This window comes from Festucalex cinctus, chromosome 17 (assembly GCF_051991245.1).
Source record: "Festucalex cinctus isolate MCC-2025b chromosome 17, RoL_Fcin_1.0, whole genome shotgun sequence".
Taxonomy (NCBI): domain Eukaryota; kingdom Metazoa; phylum Chordata; class Actinopteri; order Syngnathiformes; family Syngnathidae; genus Festucalex; species Festucalex cinctus.
The window spans coordinates 24,439,873-24,462,805 of NC_135427.1; positions in this window are offsets into that span (position 1 = coordinate 24,439,873).

Consider the following 22,933-nt stretch of genomic DNA (forward strand, 5'->3'; position numbering starts at 1 on the left):
TCCGGGTTACCAGGAGGGCTGTCCGGGTTACCAGGAGTGCGAATTCCCCATTGAGTTGTATGGCCGGGTTACCAGGAGTGCTGTCCGGGTTACCAGGAGTGCTGTCCGGGTTACCAGGAGTGCTGTCCGGGTTACCAGGAGGGCTGTCCGGGTTACCAGGAGGGCTGTCCGGGTTACCAGGAGTGCTGTCCAGGTTACCAGGAGTGCGAATTCCGCATTGAGTTGAATGGCCGGGTTACCAGGAGTGCTGTCCGGGTTACCAGGAGTGCTGTCCGGGTTACCAGGAGTGCTGTCCGGGTTACCAGGAGGGCTGTCCGGGTTACCAGGAGGGCTGTCCGGGTTACCAGGAGTGCTGTCCAGGTTACCAGGAGTGCGAATTCCGCATTGAGTTGAATGGCCGGGTTACCAGGACTGCTGTCCGGGTTACCAGGAGGGCTGTCCGGGTTACCAGGAGTGCCCTCCGGGTTACTAGGAGGGATGTCCGGGTGACCAGGAGTGCTGTCCGGGTTACCAGGAGGGCTGTCCGGGTTACCAGGAGGGCTGTCCGGGTTACCAGGAGTGCTGTCCAGGTTACCAGGAGTGCGAATTCCCCATTGAGTTGAATGGCCGGGTTACCAGGACTGCTGTCCGGGTTACCAGGAGTGCTGTCCGGGTTACCAGGAGTGCCCTCCGGGTTACCAGGTGTGCTGTCCGGGTTACCAGGAGGGCTGTCCGGGTTACCAGGAGTGCCGTCCGGGTTACCAGGAGTGCCCTCCGGGTTACCAGGAGGGCTGTCCGGGTTACCAGGAGTGCGAATTCCCCATTGAGTTGAATGGCCGGGTTACCAGGACTGCTGTCCGGGTTACCAGGAGGGCTGTCCGGGTTACCAGGAGTGCGAATTCCCCATTGAGTTGTATGGCCGGGTTACCAGGAGTGCTGTCCGGGTTACCAGGAGTGCTGTCCGGGTTACCAGGAGTGCTGTCCGGGTTACCAGGACTGCTGTCCGGGTTACCAGGAGCGCTGTCCGGGCTACCAGGAGTGCCCTCCGCGTTACCAGGAGGGCCGTCCGGGTTACCAGGAGGGCTGTCCGGGTTACCAGGAGTGCGAATTCCCCATTGAGTTGAATGGCCGGGTTACCAGGAGGGCTGTCCGGGTTACCAGGAGTGCCCTCCGGGTTACCAGGAGTGCTCTCCGGGTTACCAGGAGTGCTGTCCGGGTTACCAGGAGGGCCGTACAGGTTGCCAGGATTGCTGTCCGGGTTACCAGGAGGGCTGTCCGGGTTACCAGGAGTGCGAATTCCCCATTGAGTTGAATGGCCGGGTTAACAGGACTGCTGTCCGGGTTACCAGGAGGGCTGTCCGGGTTACCAGGAGTGCCCTCCGGGTTACCAGGAGGGCTGTCCGGGTTACCAGGAGTGCTGTCCGGGTTACCAGGAGTGCGAATTCCCCATTGAGTTGTATGGCCGGGTTACCAGGAGTGCTGTCCGGGTTACCAGGAGGGCTGTCCGGGTTACCAGGAGTGCTGTCCGGGTTACCAGGAGTGCTGTCCGGGTTACCAGGAGTGCTGTCCGGGTTACCAGGAGGGCTGTCCGCGTTACCAGGAGGGCCGTCCGGGTTACCAGGAGGGCTGTCCGGGTTACCAGGAGTGCGAATTCCCCATTGAGTTGAATGGCCGGGTTACTAGGAGGGCTGTCCGGGTTACCAGGAGTGCCCTCCGGGTTACCAGGAGTGCTCTCCGGGTTACCAGGAGTGCTGTCCGGGTTACCAGGAGGGCCGTACAGGTTGCCAGGAGTGCTGTCCGGGTTACCAGGAGGGCTGTCCGGGTTACCAGGAGTGCGAATTCCCCATTGAGTTGAATGGCCGGGTTACCAGGACTGCTGTCCGGGTTACCAGGAGGGCTGTCCGGGTTACCAGGAGTGCCCTCCGGGTTACCAGGAGGGCTGTCCGGGTTACCAGGAGTGCTGTCCAGGTTACCAGGAGGGCTGTCCGGGTTACCAGGAGTGCGAATTCCCCATTGAGTTGTATGGCCGGGTTACCAGGAGTGCTGTCCGGGTTACCAGGAGTGCTGTCCGGGTTACCAGGAGTGCTGTCCGGGTTACCAGGAGTGCTGTCCGGGTTACCAGGAGGGCTGTCCGGGTTACCAGGAGTGCTGTCCAGGTTACCAGGAGTGCGAATTCCCCATTGAGTTGAATGGCCGGGTTACCAGGACTGCTGTCCGGGTTACCAGGAGGGCCGTCCGGGTTACCAGGAGTGCCCTCCGGGTTACCAGGAGGGCTGTCCGGGTTACCAGGAGTGCGAATTCCCCATTGAGTTGAATGGCCGGGTTACCAGGACTGCTGTCCGGGTTACCAGGAGGGCTGTCCGGGTTACCAGGAGTGCGAATTCCCCATTGAGTTGAATGGCCGGGTTACCAGGACTGCTGTCCGGGTTACCAGGAGTGCCGTCCGGGTTACCAGGAGTGCCCTCCGGGTTACCAGGAGTGCGAATTCCCCATTGAGTTGAATGGCCGGGTTACCAGGACTGCTGTCCGGGTTACCAGGAGTGCCCTCCAGGTTACCAGGAGGGCTGTCCGGGTTACCAGGAGTGCCGTCCGGGTTACCAGGAGTGCCCTCCGGGTTACCAGGAGGGCTGTCCGGGTTACCAGGAGTGCGAATTCCCCATTGAGTTGAATGGCCGGGTTACCAGGACTGCTGTCCGGGTTACCAGGAGGGCTGTCCGGGTTACCAGGAGTGCGAATTCCCCATTGAGTTGTATGGCCGGGTTACCAGGAGTGCTGTCCGGGTTACCAGGAGTGCTGTCCGGGTTACCAGGAGTGCTGTCCGGGTTACCAGGAGGGCTGTCCGGGTTACCAGGAGGGCTGTCCGGGTTACCAGGAGTGCTGTCCAGGTTACCAGGAGTGCGAATTCCGCATTGAGTTGAATGGCCGGGTTACCAGGACTGCTGTCCGGGTTACCAGGAGGGCTGTCCGGGTTACCAGGAGTGCCCTCCGGGTTACTAGGAGGGATGTCCGGGTGACCAGGAGTGCTGTCCGGGTTACCAGGAGGGCTGTCCGGGTTACCAGGAGGGCTGTCCGGGTTACCAGGAGTGCTGTCCAGGTTACCAGGAGTGCGAATTCCCCATTGAGTTGAATGGCCGGGTTACCAGGACTGCTGTCCGGGTTACCAGGAGTGCTGTCCGGGTTACCAGGAGTGCCCTCCGGGTTACCAGGTGTGCTGTCCGGGTTACCAGGAGGGCTGTCCGGGTTACCAGGAGTGCGAATTCCCCATTGAGTTGAATGGCCGGGTTACCAGGACTGCTGTCCGGGTTACCAGGAGGGCTGTCCGGGTTACCAGGAGTGCCCTCCGGGTTACCAGGAGGGCTGTCCGGGTTACCAGGAGTGCTGTCCGGGTTACCAGGAGGGCTGTCCGGGTTACCAGGAGTGCGAATTCCCCATTGAGTTGTAGTGCCGGGTTACCAGGAGTGCTGTCCGGGTTACCAGGAGGGCTGTCCGGGTTACCAGGAGTGCCCTCCGGGTTACCAGGAGTGCTGTCCGGGTTACCAGGAGTGCTGTCCGGGTTACCAGGAGTGCTGTCCGGGTTACCAGGAGGGCTGTCCGGGTTACCAGGAGTGCGAATTCCCCATTGAGTTGTATGGCCGGGTTACCAGGAGTGCTGTCCGGGTTACCAGGAGGGCTGTCCGGGTTACCAGGAGTGCTGTCCGGGTTACCAGGAGGGCTGTCCGGGTTACCAGGAGTGCTGTCCGGGTTACCATGACTGCTGTCCGGGTTACCAGGAGGGCCGTACAGGTTGCCAGGAGTGCTGTCCGGGTTACCAGGAGGGCTGTCCGGGTTACCAGGAGTGCGAATTCCCCATTGAGTTGAATGGCCGGGTTACCAGGACTGCTGTCCGGGTTACCAGGAGGGCTGTCCGGGTTACCAGGAGTGCCCTCCGGGTTACCAGGAGTGCTGTCCGGGTTACCAGGAGTGCGAATTCCCCATTGAGTTGTATGGCCGGGTTACCAGGAGTGCTGTCCGGGTTACCAGGAGGGCTGTCCGGGTTACCAGGAATGCTGTCCGGGTTACCAGGAGTGCTGTCCGGGTTACCAGGAGTGCTGTCCGGGTTACCAGGAGGGCTGTCCGCGTTACCAGGAGGGCCGTCCGGGTTACCAGGAGGGCTGTCCGGGTTACCAGGAGTGCGAATTCCCCATTGAGTTGAATGGCCGGGTTACCAGGAGGGCTGTCCGGGTTACCAGGAGTGCCCTCCGGGTTACCAGGAGTGCTCTCCGGGTTACCAGGAGTGCTGTCCGGGTTACCAGGAGGGCCGTACAGGTTGCCAGGAGTGCTGTCCGGGTTACCAGGAGGGCTGTCCGGGTTACCAGGAGTGCGAATTCCCCATTGAGTTGAATGGCCGGGGTTACCAGGACTGCTGTCCGGGTTACCAGGAGGGCTGTCCGGGTTACCAGGAGTGCCCTCCGGGTTACCAGGAGGGCTGTCCGGGTTACCAGGAGTGCTGTCCAGGTTACCAGGAGGGCTGTCCGGGTTACCAGGAGTGCGAATTCCCCATTGAGTTGTATGGCCGGGTTACCAGGAGTGCTGTCCGGGTTACCAGGAGTGCTGTCCGGGTTACCAGGAGGGCTGTCCGGGTTACCAGGAGTGCTGTCCAGGTTACCAGGAGTGCGAATTCCCCATTGAGTTGAATGGCCGGGTTACCAGGACTGCTGTCCGGGTTACCAGGAGGGCTGTCCGGGTTACCAGGAGTGCCCTCCAGGTTACCAGGAGGGCTGTCCGGGTTACCAGGAGTGCCGTCCGGGTTACCAGGAGTGCCCTCCGGGTTACCAGGAGGGCTGTCCGGGTTACCAGGAGTGCGAATTCCCCATTGAGTTGAATGGCCGGGTTACCAGGACTGCTGTCCGGGTTACCAGGAGGGCTGTCCGGGTTACCAGGAGTGCGAATTCCCCATTGAGTTGTATGGCCGGGTTACGAGGAGTGCTGTCCGGGTTACGAGGAGTGCTGTCCGGGTTACCAGGAGTGCTGTCCGGGTTACCAGGAGGGCTGTCCGGGTTACCAGGAGGGCTGTCCGGGTTACCAGGAGTGCTGTCCGGGTTACCAGGAGTGCTGTCCGGGTTACCAGGAGGGCTGTCCGGGTTACCAGGAGTGCTGTCCAGGTTACCAGGAGTGCGAATTCCCCATTGAGTTGAATGGCCGGGTTACCAGGACTGCTGTCCGGGTTACCAGGAGGGCTGTCCGGGTTACCAGGAGTGCTGTCCGGGTTACCAGGAGGGCTGTCCGGGTTACCAGGAGGGCTGTCCGGGTTACCAGGAGTGCTGTCCAGGTTACCAGGAGTGCGAATTCCCCATTGAGTTGAATGGCCGGGTTACCAGGACTGCTGTCCGGGTTACCAGGAGGGCTGTCCGGGTTACCAGGAGTGCCCTCCGGGTTACTAGGAGGGATGTCCGGGTGACCAGGAGTGCTGTCCGGGTTACCAGGAGGGCTGTCCGGGTTACCAGGAGGGCTGTCCGGGTTACCAGGAGTGCTGTCCAGGTTACCAGGAGTGCGAATTCCCCATTCAGTTGAATGGCCGGGTTACCAGGACTGCTGTCCGGGTTACCAGGAGGGCTGTCCGGGTTACCAGGAGTGCCCTCCAGGTTACCAGGAGGGCTGTCCGGGTTACCAGGAGTGCCGTCCGGGTTACCAGGAGTGCCCTCCGGGTTACCAGGAGGGCTGTCCGGGTTACCAGGAGTGCGAATTCCCCATTGAGTTGAATGGCCGGGTTACCAGGACTGCTGTCCGGGTTACCAGGAGGGCTGTCCGGGTTACCAGGAGTGCGAATTCCCCATTGAGTTGTATGGCCGGGTTACCAGGAGTGCTGTCCGGGTTACCAGGAGTGCTGTCCGGGTTACCAGGACTGCTGTCCGGGTTACCAGGAGCGCTGTCCGGGTTACCAGGAGTGCCCTCCGGGTTACTAGGAGGGATGTCCGGGTGACCAGGAGTGCTGTCCGGGTTACCAGGAGGGCTGTCCGGGTTACCAGGAGGGCTGTCCGGGTTACCAGGAGTGCTGTCCAGGTTACCAGGAGTGCGAATTCCCCATTCAGTTGAATGGCCGGGTTACCAGGACTGCTGTCCGGGTTACCAGGAGGGCTGTCCGGGTTACCAGGAGTGCCCTCCAGGTTACCAGGAGGGCTGTCCGGGTTACCAGGAGTGCCGTCCGGGTTACCAGGAGTGCCCTCCGGGTTACCAGGAGGGCTGTCCGGGTTACCAGGAGTGCGAATTCCCCATTGAGTTGAATGGCCGGGTTACCAGGACTGCTGTCCGGGTTACCAGGAGGGCTGTCCGGGTTACCAGGAGTGCGAATTCCCCATTGAGTTGTATGGCCGGGTTACCAGGAGTGCTGTCCGGGTTACCAGGAGTGCTGTCCGGGTTACCAGGAGTGCTGTCCGGGTTACCAGGACTGCTGTCCGGGTTACCAGGAGCGCTGTCCGGGCTACCAGGAGTGCCCTCCGCGTTACCAGGAGGGCCGTCCGGGTTACCAGGAGGGCTGTCCGGGTTACCAGGAGTGCGAATTCCCCATTGAGTTGAATGGCCGGGTTACCAGGAGGGCCGTCCGGGTTACCAGGAGTGCCCTCCGGGTTACCAGGAGTGCTCTCCGGGTTACCAGGAGTGCTGTCCGGGTTACCAGGAGGGCCGTACAGGTTGCCAGGAGTGCTGTCCGGGTTACCAGGAGGGCTGTCCGGGTTACCAGGAGTGCGAATTCCCCATTGAGTTGAATGGCCGGGTTACCAGGACTGCTGTCCGGGTTACCAGGAGGGCTGTCCGGGTTACCAGGAGTGCCCTCCGGGTTACCAGGAGGGCTGTCCGGGTTACCAGGAGTGCTGTCCGGGTTACCAGGAGTGCGAATTCCCCATTGAGTTGTATGGCCGGGTTACCAGGAGTGCTGTCCGGGTTACCAGGAGGGCTGTCCGGGTTACCAGGAGTGCTGTCCGGGTTACCAGGAGTGCTGTCCGGGTTACCAGGAGTGCTGTCCGGGTTACCAGGAGGGCTGTCCGCGTTACCAGGAGGGCCGTCCGGGTTACCAGGAGGGCTGTCCGGGTTACCAGGAGTGCGAATTCCCCATTGAGTTGAATGGCCGGGTTACCAGGAGGGCTGTCCGGGTTACCAGGAGTGCCCTCCGGGTTACCAGGAGTGCTCTCCGGGTTACCAGGAGTGCTGTCCGGGTTACCAGGAGGGCCGTACAGGTTGCCAGGAGTGCTGTCCGGGTTACCAGGAGGGCTGTCCGGGTTACCAGGAGTGCGAATTCCCCATTGAGTTGAATGGCCGGGTTACCAGGACTGCTGTCCGGGTTACCAGGAGGGCTGTCCGGGTTACCAGGAGTGCCCTCCGGGTTACCAGGAGGGCTGTCCGGGTTACCAGGAGTGCTGTCCAGGTTACCAGGAGGGCTGTCCGGGTTACCAGGAGTGCGAATTCCCCATTGAGTTGTATGGCCGGGTTACCAGGAGTGCTGTCCGGGTTACCAGGAGTGCTGTCCGGGTTACCAGGAGTGCTGTCCGGGTTACCAGGAGTGCTGTCCGGGTTACCAGGAGGGCTGTCCGGGTTACCAGGAGTGCTGTCCAGGTTACCAGGAGTGCGAATTCCCCATTGAGTTGAATGGCCGGGTTACCAGGACTGCTGTCCGGGTTACCAGGAGGGCTGTCCGGGTTACCAGGAGTGCCCTCCAGGTTACCAGGAGGGCTGTCCGGGTTACCAGGAGTGCCGTCCGGGTTACCAGGAGTGCCCTCCGGGTTACCAGGAGGGCTGTCCGGGTTACCAGGAGTGCGAATTCCCCATTGAGTTGAATGGCCGGGTTACCAGGACTGCTGTCCGGGTTACCAGGAGGGCTGTCCGGGTTACCAGGAGTGCCCTCCGGGTTACCAGGAGGGCTGTCCGGGTTACCAGGAGTGCTGTCCGGGTTACCAGGAGGGCTGTCCGGGTTACCAGGAGTGCGAATTCCCCATTGAGTTGTATGGCCGGGTTACCAGGAGTGCTGTCCGGGTTACCAGGAGGGCTGTCCGGGTTACCAGGAGGGCTGTCCGGGTTACCAGGAGTGCGAATTCCCCATTGAGTTGTATGGCCGGGTTACCAGGAGTGCTGTCCGGGTTACCAGGAGGGCTGTCCGGGTTACCAGGAGTGCCCTCCGGGTTACCAGGAGTGCTGTCCGGGTTACCAGGAGTGCTGTCCGGGTTACCAGGAGGGCTGTCCGGGTTACCAGGAGTGCTGTCCGGGTTACCAGGAGTGCCCTCCGGGTTACCAGGAGGGCCGTCCAGGTTACCAGGAGCGCCGTCCGGGTTACCAGGACTGCCCTCCGGGTTACCAGGAGGGCTGTCCGGGTTACCAGGAGTGCGAATTCCCCATTGAGTTGAATGGCCGGGTTACCAGGACTGCTGTCCGGGTTACCAGGAGGGCTGTCCGGGTTACCAGGAGTGCCCTCCGGGTTACCAGGAGGGATGTCCGGGTGACCAGGAGTGCTGTCCGGGTTACCAGGAGGGCTGTCCGGGTTACCAGGAGTGCCCTCCGGGTTACCTGGAGTGCTGTCCGGGTTACCAGGAGTGCGAATTCCCCATTGAGTTGTATGGCCGGGTTACCAGGAGTGCTGTCCGGGTTACCAGGAGGGCTGTCCGGGTTACCAGGAGTGCCCTCCGGGTTACCAGGAGTGCTGTCCGGGTTACCAGGAGTGCTGTCCGGGTTACCAGGAGGGCTGTCCGGGTTACCAGGAGTGCTGTCCGGGTTTCCAGGAGTGCTGTCCGGGTTACCAGGAGTGCCGTCCGGGTTACCAGGAGTGCCCTCCGGGTTACCAGGAGGGCTGTCCGGGTTACCAGGAGTGCGAATTCCCCATTGAGTTGAATGGCCGGGTTACCAGGACTGCTGTCCGGGTTACCAGGAGGGCTGTCCGGGTTACCAGGAGTGCCCTCCGGGTTACCAGGAGGGATGTCCGGGTGACCAGGAGTGCTGTCCCGGTTACCAGGATTGCCCTCCGGGTTACCAGGAGGGCTGTCCGGGTTACCAGGAGTACGAATTCCCCATTGAGTTGAATGGCCGGGTTTCCAGGACTGCTGTCCGGGTTACCAGGAGCGCTGTCCGGGTTACCAGGAGTGCTGTCCGGGTTACAAGGAGTGCCCTCCGTGTTACCAGGAGTGCCTTCCGGGTTACCAGGAGTGCGAATTCCCCATTGAGTTGAATGGCCGGGTTACCAGGAGTGCTGTCCGGGTTACCAGGAGTGCTGTCCGGGTTTCCAGGAGTGCTGTCCGGGTTACCAGGAGTGCCGTCCGGGTTACCAGGAGTGCCCTCCGGGTTACCAGGAGTGCTGTCCGGGTTACCAGGAGTGCCCTCCGGGTTACCAGGAGGGCTGTCCGGGTTACCAGGAGGGCTGCCCGGGTTACTAGGAGTGCCCTCCGGGTTACCAGGAGTGCTGTCCGGGTTACCAGGAGTGCCCTCCGGGTTACCAGGAGGGCTGTCCGGGTTACCAGGAGTGCTGTCCGGGTTACCAGGAGGGCTGTCCGGGTTACCAGGAGTGCCCTCCGGGTTACCAGGAGGGCTGTCCGGGTTACCAGGAGTGCTGTCCGGGTTACCAGGAGGGCTGTCCGGGTTACCAGGAGTGCTGTCCGGGTTACCAGGAGTGCTGTCCGGGTTACCAGGAGTGCTGTCCGGGTTACCAGGAGTGCTGTCCGCGTTACCAGGAGGGCCGTCCGGGTTACCAGGAGGGCTGTCCGCGTTACCAGGAGTGCGAATTCCCCATTGAGTTGAATGGCCGGGTTACCAGGAGGGCTGTCCGCGTTACCAGGAGTGCCCTCCGGGTTACCAGGAGTGCTCTCCGGGTTACCAGGAGTGCTGTCCGGGTTACCAGGAGGGCCGTACAGGTTGCCAGGAGTGCTGTCCGGGTTACCAGGAGGGCTGTCCGGGTTACCAGGAGTGCGAATTCCCCATTGAGTTGAATGGCCGGGTTACCAGGACTGCTGTCCGGGTTACCAGGAGGGCTGTCCGGGTTACCAGGAGTGCCCTCCGGGTTACCAGGAGGGCTGTCCGGGTTACCAGGAGTGCTGTCCGGGTTACCAGGAGGGCTGTCCGGGTTACCAGGAGTGCGAATTCCCCATTGAGTTGTATGGCCGGGTTACCAGGAGTGCTGTCCGGGTTACCAGGAGGGCTGTCCGGGTTACCAGGAGGGCTGTCCGGGTTACCAGGAGTGCCCTCCAGGTTACCAGGAGGGCTGTCCGGGTTACCAGGAGTGCTGTCCGGGTTACCAGGAGTGCTGTCCAGGTTACCAGGAGTGCGAATTCCCCATTGAGTTGAATGGCCGGGTTACCAGGAGTGCTGTCCGGGTTACCAGGAGGGCTGTCCGGGTTACCAGGAGTGCTGTCCGGGTTACCAGGAGTGCTGTCCAGGTTACCAGGAGTGCGAATTCCCCATTGAGTTGTATGGCCGGGTTACCAGGAGTGCTGTCCGGGTTACCAGGAGGGCTGTCCGGGTTACCAGGAGTGCCCTCCGGGTTACCAGGAGTGCTCTCCGGGTTACCAGGAGTGCGAATTCCCCATTGAGTTGAATGGCCGGGTTACCAGGACTGCTGTCCGGGTTACCAGGAGGGCTGTCCGGGTTACCAGGAGTGCCCTCCGGGTTACCAGGAGGGATGTCCGGGTGACCAGGAGTGCTGTCCCGGTTACCAGGATTGCCCTCCGGGTTACCAGGAGTGCGAATTCCCCATTGAGTTGAATGGCCGGGTTACCAGGAGGGCTGTCCGGGTTACCAGGAGTGCGAATTCCCCATTGAGTTGAATGGCCTGGTTACCAGGACTGCTGTCCGGGTTACCAGGAGGGCTGTCCGGGTTACCAGGAGTGCCCTCCGGGTTACCAGGAGGGATGTCCGGGTGACCAGGAGTGCTGTCCCGGTTACCAGGATTGCCCTCCGGGTTACCAGGAGGGCTGTCCGGGTTACCAGGAGTACGAATTCCCCATTGAGTTGAATGGCCGGGTTTCCAGGACTGCTGTCCGGGTTACCAGGAGCGCTGTCCGGGTTACCAGGAGTGCTGTCCGGGTTACAAGGAGTGCCCTCCGTGTTACCAGGAGTGCCTTCCGGGTTACCAGGAGTGCGAATTCCCCATTGAGTTGAATGGCCGGGTTACCAGGAGTGCTGTCCGGGTTACCAGGAGTGCTGTCCGGGTTTCCAGGAGTGCTGTCCGGGTTACCAGGAGTGCCGTCCGGGTTACCAGGAGTGCCCTCCGGGTTACCAGGAGTGCTGTCCGGGTTACCAGGAGTGCCCTCCGGGTTACCAGGAGGGCTGTCCGGGTTACCAGGAGGGCTGCCCGGGTTACTAGGAGTGCCCTCCGGGTTACCAGGAGTGCTGTCCGGGTTACCAGGAGTGCCCTCCGGGTTACCAGGAGGGCTGTCCGGGTTACCAGGAGTGCTGTCCGGGTTACCAGGAGGGCTGTCCGGGTTACCAGGAGTGCCCTCCGGGTTACCAGGAGGGCTGTCCGGGTTACCAGGAGTGCTGTCCGGGTTACCAGGAGGGCTGTCCGGGTTACCAGGAGTGCTGTCCGGGTTACCAGGAGTGCTGTCCGGGTTACCAGGAGTGCTGTCCGGGTTACCAGGAGGGCTGTCCGCGTTACCAGGAGGGCCGTCCGGGTTACCAGGAGGGCTGTCCGCGTTACCAGGAGTGCGAATTCCCCATTGAGTTGAATGGCCGGGTTACCAGGAGGGCTGTCCGCGTTACCAGGAGTGCCCTCCGGGTTACCAGGAGTGCTCTCCGGGTTACCAGGAGTGCTGTCCGGGTTACCAGGAGGGCCGTACAGGTTGCCAGGAGTGCTGTCCGGGTTACCAGGAGGGCTGTCCGGGTTACCAGGAGTGCGAATTCCCCATTGAGTTGAATGGCCGGGTTACCAGGACTGCTGTCCGGGTTACCAGGAGGGCTGTCCGGGTTACCAGGAGTGCCCTCCGGGTTACCAGGAGGGCTGTCCGGGTTACCAGGAGTGCTGTCCGGGTTACCAGGAGGGCTGTCCGGGTTACCAGGAGTGCGAATTCCCCATTGAGTTGTATGGCCGGGTTACCAGGAGTGCTGTCCGGGTTACCAGGAGGGCTGTCCGGGTTACCAGGAGGGCTGTCCGGGTTACCAGGAGTGCCCTCCAGGTTACCAGGAGGGCTGTCCGGGTTACCAGGAGTGCTGTCCGGGTTACCAGGAGTGCTGTCCAGGTTACCAGGAGTGCGAATTCCCCATTGAGTTGAATGGCCGGGTTACCAGGAGTGCTGTCCGGGTTACCAGGAGGGCTGTCCGGGTTACCAGGAGTGCTGTCCGGGTTACCAGGAGTGCTGTCCAGGTTACCAGGAGTGCGAATTCCCCATTGAGTTGTATGGCCGGGTTACCAGGAGTGCTGTCCGGGTTACCAGGAGGGCTGTCCGGGTTACCAGGAGTGCCCTCCGGGTTACCAGGAGTGCTCTCCGGGTTACCAGGAGTGCGAATTCCCCATTGAGTTGAATGGCCGGGTTACCAGGACTGCTGTCCGGGTTACCAGGAGGGCTGTCCGGGTTACCAGGAGTGCCCTCCGGGTTACCAGGAGGGATGTCCGGGTGACCAGGAGTGCTGTCCCGGTTACCAGGATTGCCCTCCGGGTTACCAGGAGTGCGAATTCCCCATTGAGTTGAATGGCCGGGTTACCAGGAGGGCTGTCCGGGTTACCAGGAGCGCTGTCCGGGTTACCAGGAGGGCTGTCCGGGTTACCAGGAGTGCTGTCCGGGTTACAAGGAGTGCCCTCCGTGTTACCAGGAGTGCCTTCCGGGTTACCAGGAGTGCGAATTCCCCATTGAGTTGAATGGCCGGGTTACCAGGAGGGCTGTCCGGGTTACCAGGAGTGCTGTCCGGGTTTCCAGGAGTGCTGTCCGGGTTACCAGGAGTGCCGTCCGGGTTACCAGGAGTGCCCTCCGGGTTACCAGGAGTGCTGTCCGGGTTACCAGGAGTGCGAATTCCCCATTGAGTTGAATGGCCGGGTTACCAGGACTGCTGTCCGGGTTACCAGGAGGGCTGTCCGGGTTACCAGGAGTGCGAATTCCCCATTGAGTTGTATGGCCGGGTTACCAGGAGTGCTGTCCGGGTTACCAGGAGGGCTGTCCGGGTTACCAGGAGTGCCCTCCGGGTTACCAGGAGTGCTGTCCGGGTTACCAGGAGTGCTGTCCGGGTTACCAGGAGGGCTGTCCGGGTTACCAGGAGTGCTGTCCGGGTTACCAGGAGTGCCCTCCGGGTTACCAGGAGGGCCGTCCAGGTTACCAGGAGCGCCGTCCGGGTTACCAGGACTGCCCTCCGGGTTACCAGGAGGGCTGTCCGGGTTACCAGGAGTGCGAATTCCCCATTGAGTTGAATGGCCGGGTTACCAGGAGTGCTGTCCGGGTTACCAGGAGTGCTGTCCGGGTTTCCAGGAGTGCTGTCCGGGTTACCAGGAGTGCCGTCCGGGTTACCAGGAGTGCCCTCCGGGTTACCAGGAGTGCTGTCCGGGTTACCAGGAGTGCCCTCCGGGTTACCAGGAGGGCTGTCCGGGTTACCAGGAGGGCTGTCCGGGTTACTAGGAGTGCCCTCCGGGTTACCAGGAGTGCTGTCCGGGTTACCAGGAGTGCCCTCCGGGTTACCAGGAGGGCTGTCCGGGTTACCAGGAGTGCTGTCCGGGTTTCCAGGAGTGCTGTCCGGGTTACCAGGAGTGCCGTCCGGGTTACCAGGAGTGCCCTCCGGGTTACCAGGAGTGCTGTCCGGGTTACCAGGAGTGCGAATTCCCCATTGAGTTGAATGGCCGGGTTACCAGGACTGCTGTCCGGGTTACCAGGAGGGCTGTCCGGGTTACCAGGAGTGCGAATTCCCCATTGAGTTGTATGGCCGGGTTACCAGGAGGGCTGACCGGGTTACCAGGAGGGCTGTCCGGGTTACCAGGAGTGCCCTCCGGGTTACCAGGAGGGCTGTCCGGGTTACCAGGAGTGCTGTCCGGGTTACCAGGAGTGCTGTCCAGGTTACCAGGAGTGCGAATTCCCCATTGAGTTGAATGGCCGGGTTACCAGGAGTGCTGTCCGGGTTACCAGGAGGGCTGTCCGGGTTACCAGGAGTGCTGTCCGGGTTACCAGGAGTGCTGTCCAGGTTACCAGGAGTGCGAATTCCCCATTGAGTTGTATGGCCGGGTTACCAGGAGTGCTGTCCGGGTTACCAGGAGGGCTGTCCGGGTTACCAGGAGTGCCCTCCGGGTTACCAGGAGTGCTCTCCGGGTTACCAGGAGTGCGAATTCCCCATTGAGTTGAATGGCCGGGTTACCAGGACTGCTGTCCGGGTTACCAGGAGGGCTGTCCGGGTTACCAGGAGTGCCCTCCGGGTTACCAGGAGGGATGTCCGGGTGACCAGGAGTGCTGTCCGGGTTACCAGGAGTACGAATTCCCCATTGAGTTGAATGGCCGGGTTTCCAGGACTGCTGTCCGGGTTACCAGGAGCGCTGTCCGGGTTACCAGGAGGGCTGTCCGGGTTACCAGGAGTGCTGTCCGGGTTACAAGGAGTGCCCTCCGTGTTACCAGGAGTGCCTTCCGGGTTACCAGGAGTGCGAATTCCCCATTGAGTTGAATGGCCGGGTTACCAGGAGGGCTGTCCGGGTTACCAGGAGTGCTGTCCTGGTTTCCAGGAGTGCTGTCCGGGTTACCAGGAGTGCCGTCCGTGTTACCAGGAGTGCCCTCCGGGTTACCAGGAGTGCTGTCCGGGTTACCAGGAGTGCGAATTCCCCATTGAGTTGAATGGCCGGGTTACCAGGACTGCTGTCCGGGTTACCAGGAGGGCTGTCCGGGTTACCAGGAGTGCGAATTCCCCATTGAGTTGTATGGCCGGGTTACCAGGAGTGCTGTCCGGGTTACCAGGAGGGCTGTCCGGGTTACCAGGAGTGCCCTCCGGGTTACCAGGAGTGCTGTCCGGGTTACCAGGAGTGCTGTCCGGGTTACCAGGAGGGCTGTCCGGGTTACCAGGAGTGCTGTCCGGGTTACCAGGAGTGCCCTCCGGGTTACCAGGAGGGCCGTCCAGGTTACCAGGAGCGCCGTCCGGGTTACCAGGACTGCCCTCCGGGTTACCAGGAGGGCTGTCCGGGTTACCAGGAGTGCGAATTCCCCATTGAGTTGAATGGCCGGGTTACCAGGAGTGCTGTCCGGGTTACCAGGAGTGCTGTCCGGGTTACCAGGAGTGCTGTCCTGGTTTCCAGGAGTGCTGTCCGGGTTACCAGGAGTGCCGTCCGGGTTACCAGGAGTGCCCTCCGGGTTACCAGGAGTGCTGTCCGGGTTACCAGGAGTGCGAATTCCCCATTGAGTTGAATGGCCGGGTTACCAGGACTGCTGTCCGGGTTACCAGGAGGGCTGTCCGGGTTACCAGGAGTGCGAATTCCCCATTGAGTTGTATGGCCGGGTTACCAGGAGTGCTGTCCGGGTTACCAGGAGGGCTGTCCGGGTTACCAGGAGTGCCCTCCGGGTTACCAGGAGTGCTGTCCGGGTTACCAGGAGTGCTGTCCGGGTTACCAGGAGCGCTGTCCGGGTTACCAGGAGGGCTGTCCGGGTTACCAGGAGTGCTGTCCGGGTTACAAGGAGTGCCCTCCGGGTTACCAGGAGTGCTGTCCGGGTTACCAGGAGTGCGAATTCCCCATTGAGTTGAATGGCCGGGTTACCAGGACTGCTGTCCGGGTTACCAGGAGGGCTGTCCGGGTTACCAGGAGTGCGAATTCCCCATTGAGTTGTATGGCCGGGTTACCAGGAGGGCTGTCCGGGTTACCAGGAGTGCCCTCCGGGTTACCAGGAGTGCTCTCCGGGTTACCAGGAGTGCTGTCCGGGTTACCAGGAGGGCCGTACAGGTTGCCAGGAGTGCTGTCCGGGTTACCAGGAGGGCTGTCCGGGTTACCAGGAGTGCGAATTCCCCATTGAGTTGAATGGCCGGGTTACCAGGACTGCTGTCCGGGTTACCAGGAGTGCTGTCCGGGTTACCAGGAGTGCTGTCCGGGTTACCAGGAGGGCTGTCCGGGTTACCAGGAGGGCTGTCCGGGTTACCAGGAGTGCTGTCCAGGTTACCAGGAGTGCGAATTCCCCATTGAGTTGAATGGCCGGGTTACCAGGACTGCTGTCCGGGTTACCAGGAGTGCTGTCCGGGTTTCCAGGAGTGCTGTCCGGGTTACCAGGAGTGCCGTCCGGGTTACCAGGAGTGCCCTCCGGGTTACCAGGAGTGCTGTCCGGGTTACCAGGAGTGCCCTCCGGGTTACCAGGAGGGCTGTCCGGGTTACCAGGAGGGCTGTCCGGGTTACTAGGAGTGCCCTCCGGGTTACCAGGAGTGCTGTCCGGGTTACCAGGAGTGCCCTCCGGGTTACCAGGAGGGCTGTCCGGGTTACCAGGAGTGCTGTCCGGGTTTCCAGGAGTGCTGTCCGGGTTACCAGGAGTGCCGTCCGGGTTACCAGGAGTGCCCTCCGGGTTACCAGGAGTGCTGTCCGGGTTACCAGGAGTGCGAATTCCCCATTGAGTTGAATGGCCGGGTTACCAGGACTGCTGTCCGGGTTACCAGGAGGGCTGTCCGGGTTACCAGGAGTGCGAATTCCCCATTGAGTTGTATGGCCGGGTTACCAGGAGGGCTGTCCGGGTTACCAGGAGTGCCCTCCGGGTTACCAGGAGTGCTCTCCGGGTTACCAGGAGTGCTGTCCGGGTTACCAGGAGGGCCGTACAGGTTGCCAGGAGTGCTGTCCGGGTTACCAGGAGGGCTGTCCGGGTTACCAGGAGTGCGAATTCCCCATTGAGTTGAATGGCCGGGTTACCAGGACTGCTGTCCGGGTTACCAGGAGTGCTGTCCGGGTTACCAGGAGTGCTGTCCGGGTTACCAGGAGGGCTGTCCGGGTTACCAGGAGGGCTGTCCGGGTTACCAGGAGTGCTGTCCAGGTTACCAGGAGTGCGAATTCCCCATTGAGTTGAATGGCCGGGTTACCAGGACTGCTGTCCGGGTTACCAGGAGGGCTGTCCGGGTTACCAGGAGTGCCCTCCGGGTTACTAGGAGGGATGTCCGGGTGACCAGGAGTGCTGTCCGGGTTACCAGGAGGGCTGTCCGGGTTACCAGGAGGGCTGTCCGGGTTACCAGGAGTGCTGTCCAGGTTACCAGGAGTGCGAATTCCCCATTGAGTTGAATGGCCGGGTTACCAGGACTGCTGTCCGGGTTACCAGGAGGGCTGTCCGGGTGACCAGGAGTGCTGGCCCGGTTACCAGGATTGCCCTCCGGGTTACCAGGAGGGCTGTCCGGGTTACCAGGAGTACGAATTCCCCATTGAGTTGAATGGCCGGGTTACCAGGACTGCTGTCCGGGTTACCAGGAGCGCTGTCCGGGTTACCAGGAGTGCTGTCCGGGTTACCAGGAGGGCTGTCCGGGTTACCAGGAGTGCCCTCCGGGTTACCAGGAGTGCTGTCCGGGTTACCAGGAGTGCTGTCCGGGTTACCAGGAGTGCCCTCCGGGTTACCAGGAGGGCCGTCCAGGTTACCAGGAGCGCCGTCCGGGTTACCAGGACTGCCCTCCGGGTTACCAGGAGTGCTGTCCGGGTTACCAGGAGTGCCCTCCGGGTTACCAGTAGTGCTCTCCGGGTTACCAGGAGTGCGAATTCCCCATTGAGTTGAATGGCCGGGTTACCAGGACTGCTGTCCGGGTTACCAGGAGGGCTGTCCGGGTTACCAGGAGTGCCCTCCGGGTTACCAGGAGGGATGTCCGGGTGACCAGGAGTGCTGTCCCGGTTACCAGGATTGCCCTCCGGGTTACCAGGAGGGCTGTCCGGGTTACCAGGAGTACGAATTCCCCATTGAGTTGAATGGCCGGGTTTCCAGGACTGCTGTCCGGGTTACCAGGAGCGCTGTCCGGGTTACCAGGAGGGCCCTCCGGGTTACTAGGAGGGATGTCCGGGTGACCAGGAGTGCTGTCCGGGTTACCAGGAGGGCTGTCCGGGTTACCAGGAGGGCTGTCCGGGTTACCAGGAGTGCTGTCCAGGTTACCAGGAGTGCGAATTCCCCATTGAGTTGAATGGCCGGGTTACCAGGACTGCTGTCCGGGTTACCAGGAGGGCTGTCCGGGTGACCAGGAGTGCTGGCCCGGTTACCAGGATTGCCCTCCGGGTTACCAGGAGGGCTGTCCGGGTTACCAGGAGTACGAATTCCCCATTGAGTTGAATGGCCGGGCACTCCTGGTAACCCGGACAGCCCTCCTGGTAACCCGGACAGCAGTCCTGGTAACCCGGCCATTCAACTCAATGGGGAATTCGCACTCCTGGTAACCCGGACAGCCCTCCTGGTAACCCGGACAGCACTCCTGGCAACCTGTACGGCCCTCCTGGTAACCCGGACAGCACTCCTGGTAACCCGGGAGAGCACTCCTGGTAACCCGGAGGGCACTCCTGGTAACCCGGACAGCCCTCCTGGTAACCCGGCCATTCAACTCAATGGGGAATTCGCACTCCTGGTAACCCGGACAGCCCTCCTGGTAACCCGGACGGCCCTCCTGGTAACGTGGACAGCACTCCTGGTAACCCGGACAGCCCTCCTGGTAACCCGGACAGCACTCCTGGTAACCCGGACAGCACTCCTGGTAACCCGGACAGCCCTCCTGGTAACCCGGACAGCACTCCTGGTAACCCGGCCATACAACTCAATGGGGAATTCGCACTCCTGGTAACCCGCACAGCCCTCCTGGTAACCCGGACAGCACTCCTGGTAACCCGGACAGCCCTCCTGGTAACCCGGAGGGCACTCCTGGTAACCCGGACAGCCCTCCTGGTAACCCGGACAGCAGTCCTGGTAACCCGGCCATTCAACTCAATGGGGAATTCGCACTCCTGGTAACCCGGACAGCCCTCCTGGTAACCCGGACAGCACTCCTGGCAACCTGTACGGCCCTCCTGGTAACCCGGACAGCACTCCTGGTAACCCGGAGAGCACTCCTGGTAACCCGGAGGGCACTCCTGGTAACCCGGACAGCCCTCCTGGTAACCCGGCCATTCAACTCAATGGGGAATTCGCACTCCTGGTAACCCGGACAGCCCTCCTGGTAACCCGGACGGCCCTCCTGGTAACGCGGACAGCACTCCTGGTAACCCGGACAGCCCTCCTGGTAACCCGGACAGCACTCCTGGTAACCCGGACAGCACTCCTGGTAACCCGGACAGGAGTGCTGTCCGGGTTACCAGGAGGGCTGTCCGGGTTACCAGGAGTGCGAATTCCCCATTGAGTTGAATGGCCGGGTTACCAGGAGGGCTGTCCGGGTTACCAGGAGTGCCCTCCGGGTTACCAGGAGTGCTGTCCAGGTTACCAGGAGTGCGAATTCCCCATTGAGTTGAATGGCCGGGTTACCAGGACTGCTGTCCGGGTTACCAGGAGGGCTGTCCGGGTTACCAGGAGTGCTGTCCGGGTTACCAGGAGGGCTGTCCGGGTTACCAGGAGTGCTGTCCGGGTTACCAGGAGTGCTGTCCGGGTTACCAGGAGGGCTGTCCGGGTTACCAGGAGGGCTGTCCGGGTTACCAGGAGTGCTGTCCAGGTTACCAGGAGTGCGAATTCCCCATTGAGTTGAATGGCCGGGTTACCAGGACTGCTCTCCGGGTTACCAGGAGGGCTGTCCGGGTTACCAGGAGTGCCCTCCGGGTTACTAGGAGGGATGTCCGGGTGACCAGGAGTGCTGTCCGGGTTACCAGGAGGGCTGTCCGGGTTACCAGGAGGGCTGTCCGGGTTACCAGGAGTGCTGTCCAGGTTACCAGGAGTGCGAATTCCCCATTCAGTTGAATGGCCGGGTTACCAGGACTGCTGTCCGGGTTACCAGGAGGGCTGTCCGGGTTACCAGGAGTGCCCTCCAGGTTACCAGGAGGGCTGTCCGGGTTACCAGGAGTGCCGTCCGGGTTACCAGGAGTGCCCTCCGGGTTACCAGGAGGGCTGTCCGGGTTACCAGGAGTGCGAATTCCCCATTGAGTTGAATGGCCGGGTTACCAGGACTGCTGTCCGGGTTACCAGGAGGGCTGTCCGGGTTACCAGGAGTGCGAATTCCCCATTGAGTTGTATGGCCGGGTTACCAGGAGTGCTGTCCGGGTTACCAGGAGTGCTGTCCGGGTTACCAGGAGTGCTGTCCGGGTTACCAGGACTGCTGTCCGGGTTACCAGGAGCGCTGTCCAGGTTACCAGGAGTGCGAATTCCCCATTGAGTTGAATGTCCGGGTGACCAGGAGTGCTGTCCGGGTTACCAGGAGGGCTGTCCGGGTTACCAGGAGGGCTGTCCGGGTTACCAGGAGTGCTGTCCAGGTTACCAGGAGTGCGAATTCCCCATTGAGTTGAATGGCCGGGTTACCAGGACTGCTGTCCGGGTTACCAGGAGGGCTGTCCGGGTGACCAGGAGTGCTGGCCCGGTTACCAGGATTGCCCTCCGGGTTACCAGGAGGGCTGTCCGGGTTACCAGGAGTACGAATTCCCCATTGAGTTGAATGGCCGGGTTACCAGGACTGCTGTCCGGGTTACCAGGAGCGCTGTCCGGGTTACCAGGAGTGCTGTCCGGGTTACCAGGAGGGCTGTCCGGGTTACCAGGAGTGCCCTCCGGGTTACCAGGAGTGCTGTCCGGGTTACCAGGAGTGCTGTCCGGGTTACCAGGAGTGCCCTCCGGGTTACCAGGAGGGCCGTCCAGGTTACCAGGAGCGCCGTCCGGGTTACCAGGACTGCCCTCCGGGTTACCAGGAGTGCTGTCCGGGTTACCAGGAGTGCCCTCCGGGTTACCAGTAGTGCTCTCCGGGTTACCAGGAGTGCGAATTCCCCATTGAGTTGAATGGCCGGGTTACCAGGACTGCTGTCCGGGTTACCAGGAGGGCTGTCCGGGTTACCAGGAGTGCCCTCCGGGTTACCAGGAGGGATGTCCGGGTGACCAGGAGTGCTGTCCCGGTTACCAGGATTGCCCTCCGGGTTACCAGGAGGGCTGTCCGGGTTACCAGGAGTACGAATTCCCCATTGAGTTGAATGGCCGGGTTTCCAGGACTGCTGTCCGGGTTACCAGGAGCGCTGTCCGGGTTACCAGGAGGGCCCTCCGGGTTACTAGGAGGGATGTCCGGGTGACCAGGAGTGCTGTCCGGGTTACCAGGAGGGCTGTCCGGGTTACCAGGAGGGCTGTCCGGGTTACCAGGAGTGCTGTCCAGGTTACCAGGAGTGCGAATTCCCCATTGAGTTGAATGGCCGGGTTACCAGGACTGCTGTCCGGGTTACCAGGAGGGCTGTCCGGGTGACCAGGAGTGCTGGCCCGGTTACCAGGATTGCCCTCCGGGTTACCAGGAGGGCTGTCCGGGTTACCAGGAGTACGAATTCCCCATTGAGTTGAATGGCCGGGCACTCCTGGTAACCCGGACAGCCCTCCTGGTAACCCGGACAGCAGTCCTGGTAACCCGGCCATTCAACTCAATGGGGAATTCGCACTCCTGGTAACCCGGACAGCCCTCCTGGTAACCCGGACAGCACTCCTGGCAACCTGTACGGCCCTCCTGGTAACCCGGACAGCACTCCTGGTAACCCGGGAGAGCACTCCTGGTAACCCGGAGGGCACTCCTGGTAACCCGGACAGCCCTCCTGGTAACCCGGCCATTCAACTCAATGGGGAATTCGCACTCCTGGTAACCCGGACAGCCCTCCTGGTAACCCGGACGGCCCTCCTGGTAACGTGGACAGCACTCCTGGTAACCCGGACAGCCCTCCTGGTAACCCGGACAGCACTCCTGGTAACCCGGACAGCACTCCTGGTAACCCGGACAGCCCTCCTGGTAACCCGGACAGCACTCCTGGTAACCCGGCCATACAACTCAATGGGGAATTCGCACTCCTGGTAACCCGCACAGCCCTCCTGGTAACCCGGACAGCACTCCTGGTAACCCGGACAGCCCTCCTGGTAACCCGGAGGGCACTCCTGGTAACCCGGACAGCCCTCCTGGTAACCCGGACAGCAGTCCTGGTAACCCGGCCATTCAACTCAATGGGGAATTCGCACTCCTGGTAACCCGGACAGCCCTCCTGGTAACCCGGACAGCACTCCTGGCAACCTGTACGGCCCTCCTGGTAACCCGGACAGCACTCCTGGTAACCCGGAGAGCACTCCTGGTAACCCGGAGGGCACTCCTGGTAACCCGGACAGCCCTCCTGGTAACCCGGCCATTCAACTCAATGGGGAATTCGCACTCCTGGTAACCCGGACAGCCCTCCTGGTAACCCGGACGGCCCTCCTGGTAACGCGGACAGCACTCCTGGTAACCCGGACAGCCCTCCTGGTAACCCGGACAGCACTCCTGGTAACCCGGACAGCACTCCTGGTAACCCGGACAGGAGTGCTGTCCGGGTTACCAGGAGGGCTGTCCGGGTTACCAGGAGTGCGAATTCCCCATTGAGTTGAATGGCCGGGTTACCAGGAGGGCTGTCCGGGTTACCAGGAGTGCCCTCCGGGTTACCAGGAGTGCTGTCCAGGTTACCAGGAGTGCGAATTCCCCATTGAGTTGAATGGCCGGGTTACCAGGACTGCTGTCCGGGTTACCAGGAGGGCTGTCCGGGTTACCAGGAGTGCTGTCCGGGTTACCAGGAGGGCTGTCCGGGTTACCAGGAGTGCTGTCCGGGTTACCAGGAGTGCTGTCCGGGTTACCAGGAGGGCTGTCCGGGTTACCAGGAGGGCTGTCCGGGTTACCAGGAGTGCTGTCCAGGTTACCAGGAGTGCGAATTCCCCATTGAGTTGAATGGCCGGGTTACCAGGACTGCTCTCCGGGTTACCAGGAGGGCTGTCCGGGTTACCAGGAGTGCCCTCCGGGTTACTAGGAGGGATGTCCGGGTGACCAGGAGTGCTGTCCGGGTTACCAGGAGGGCTGTCCGGGTTACCAGGAGGGCTGTCCGGGTTACCAGGAGTGCTGTCCAGGTTACCAGGAGTGCGAATTCCCCATTCAGTTGAATGGCCGGGTTACCAGG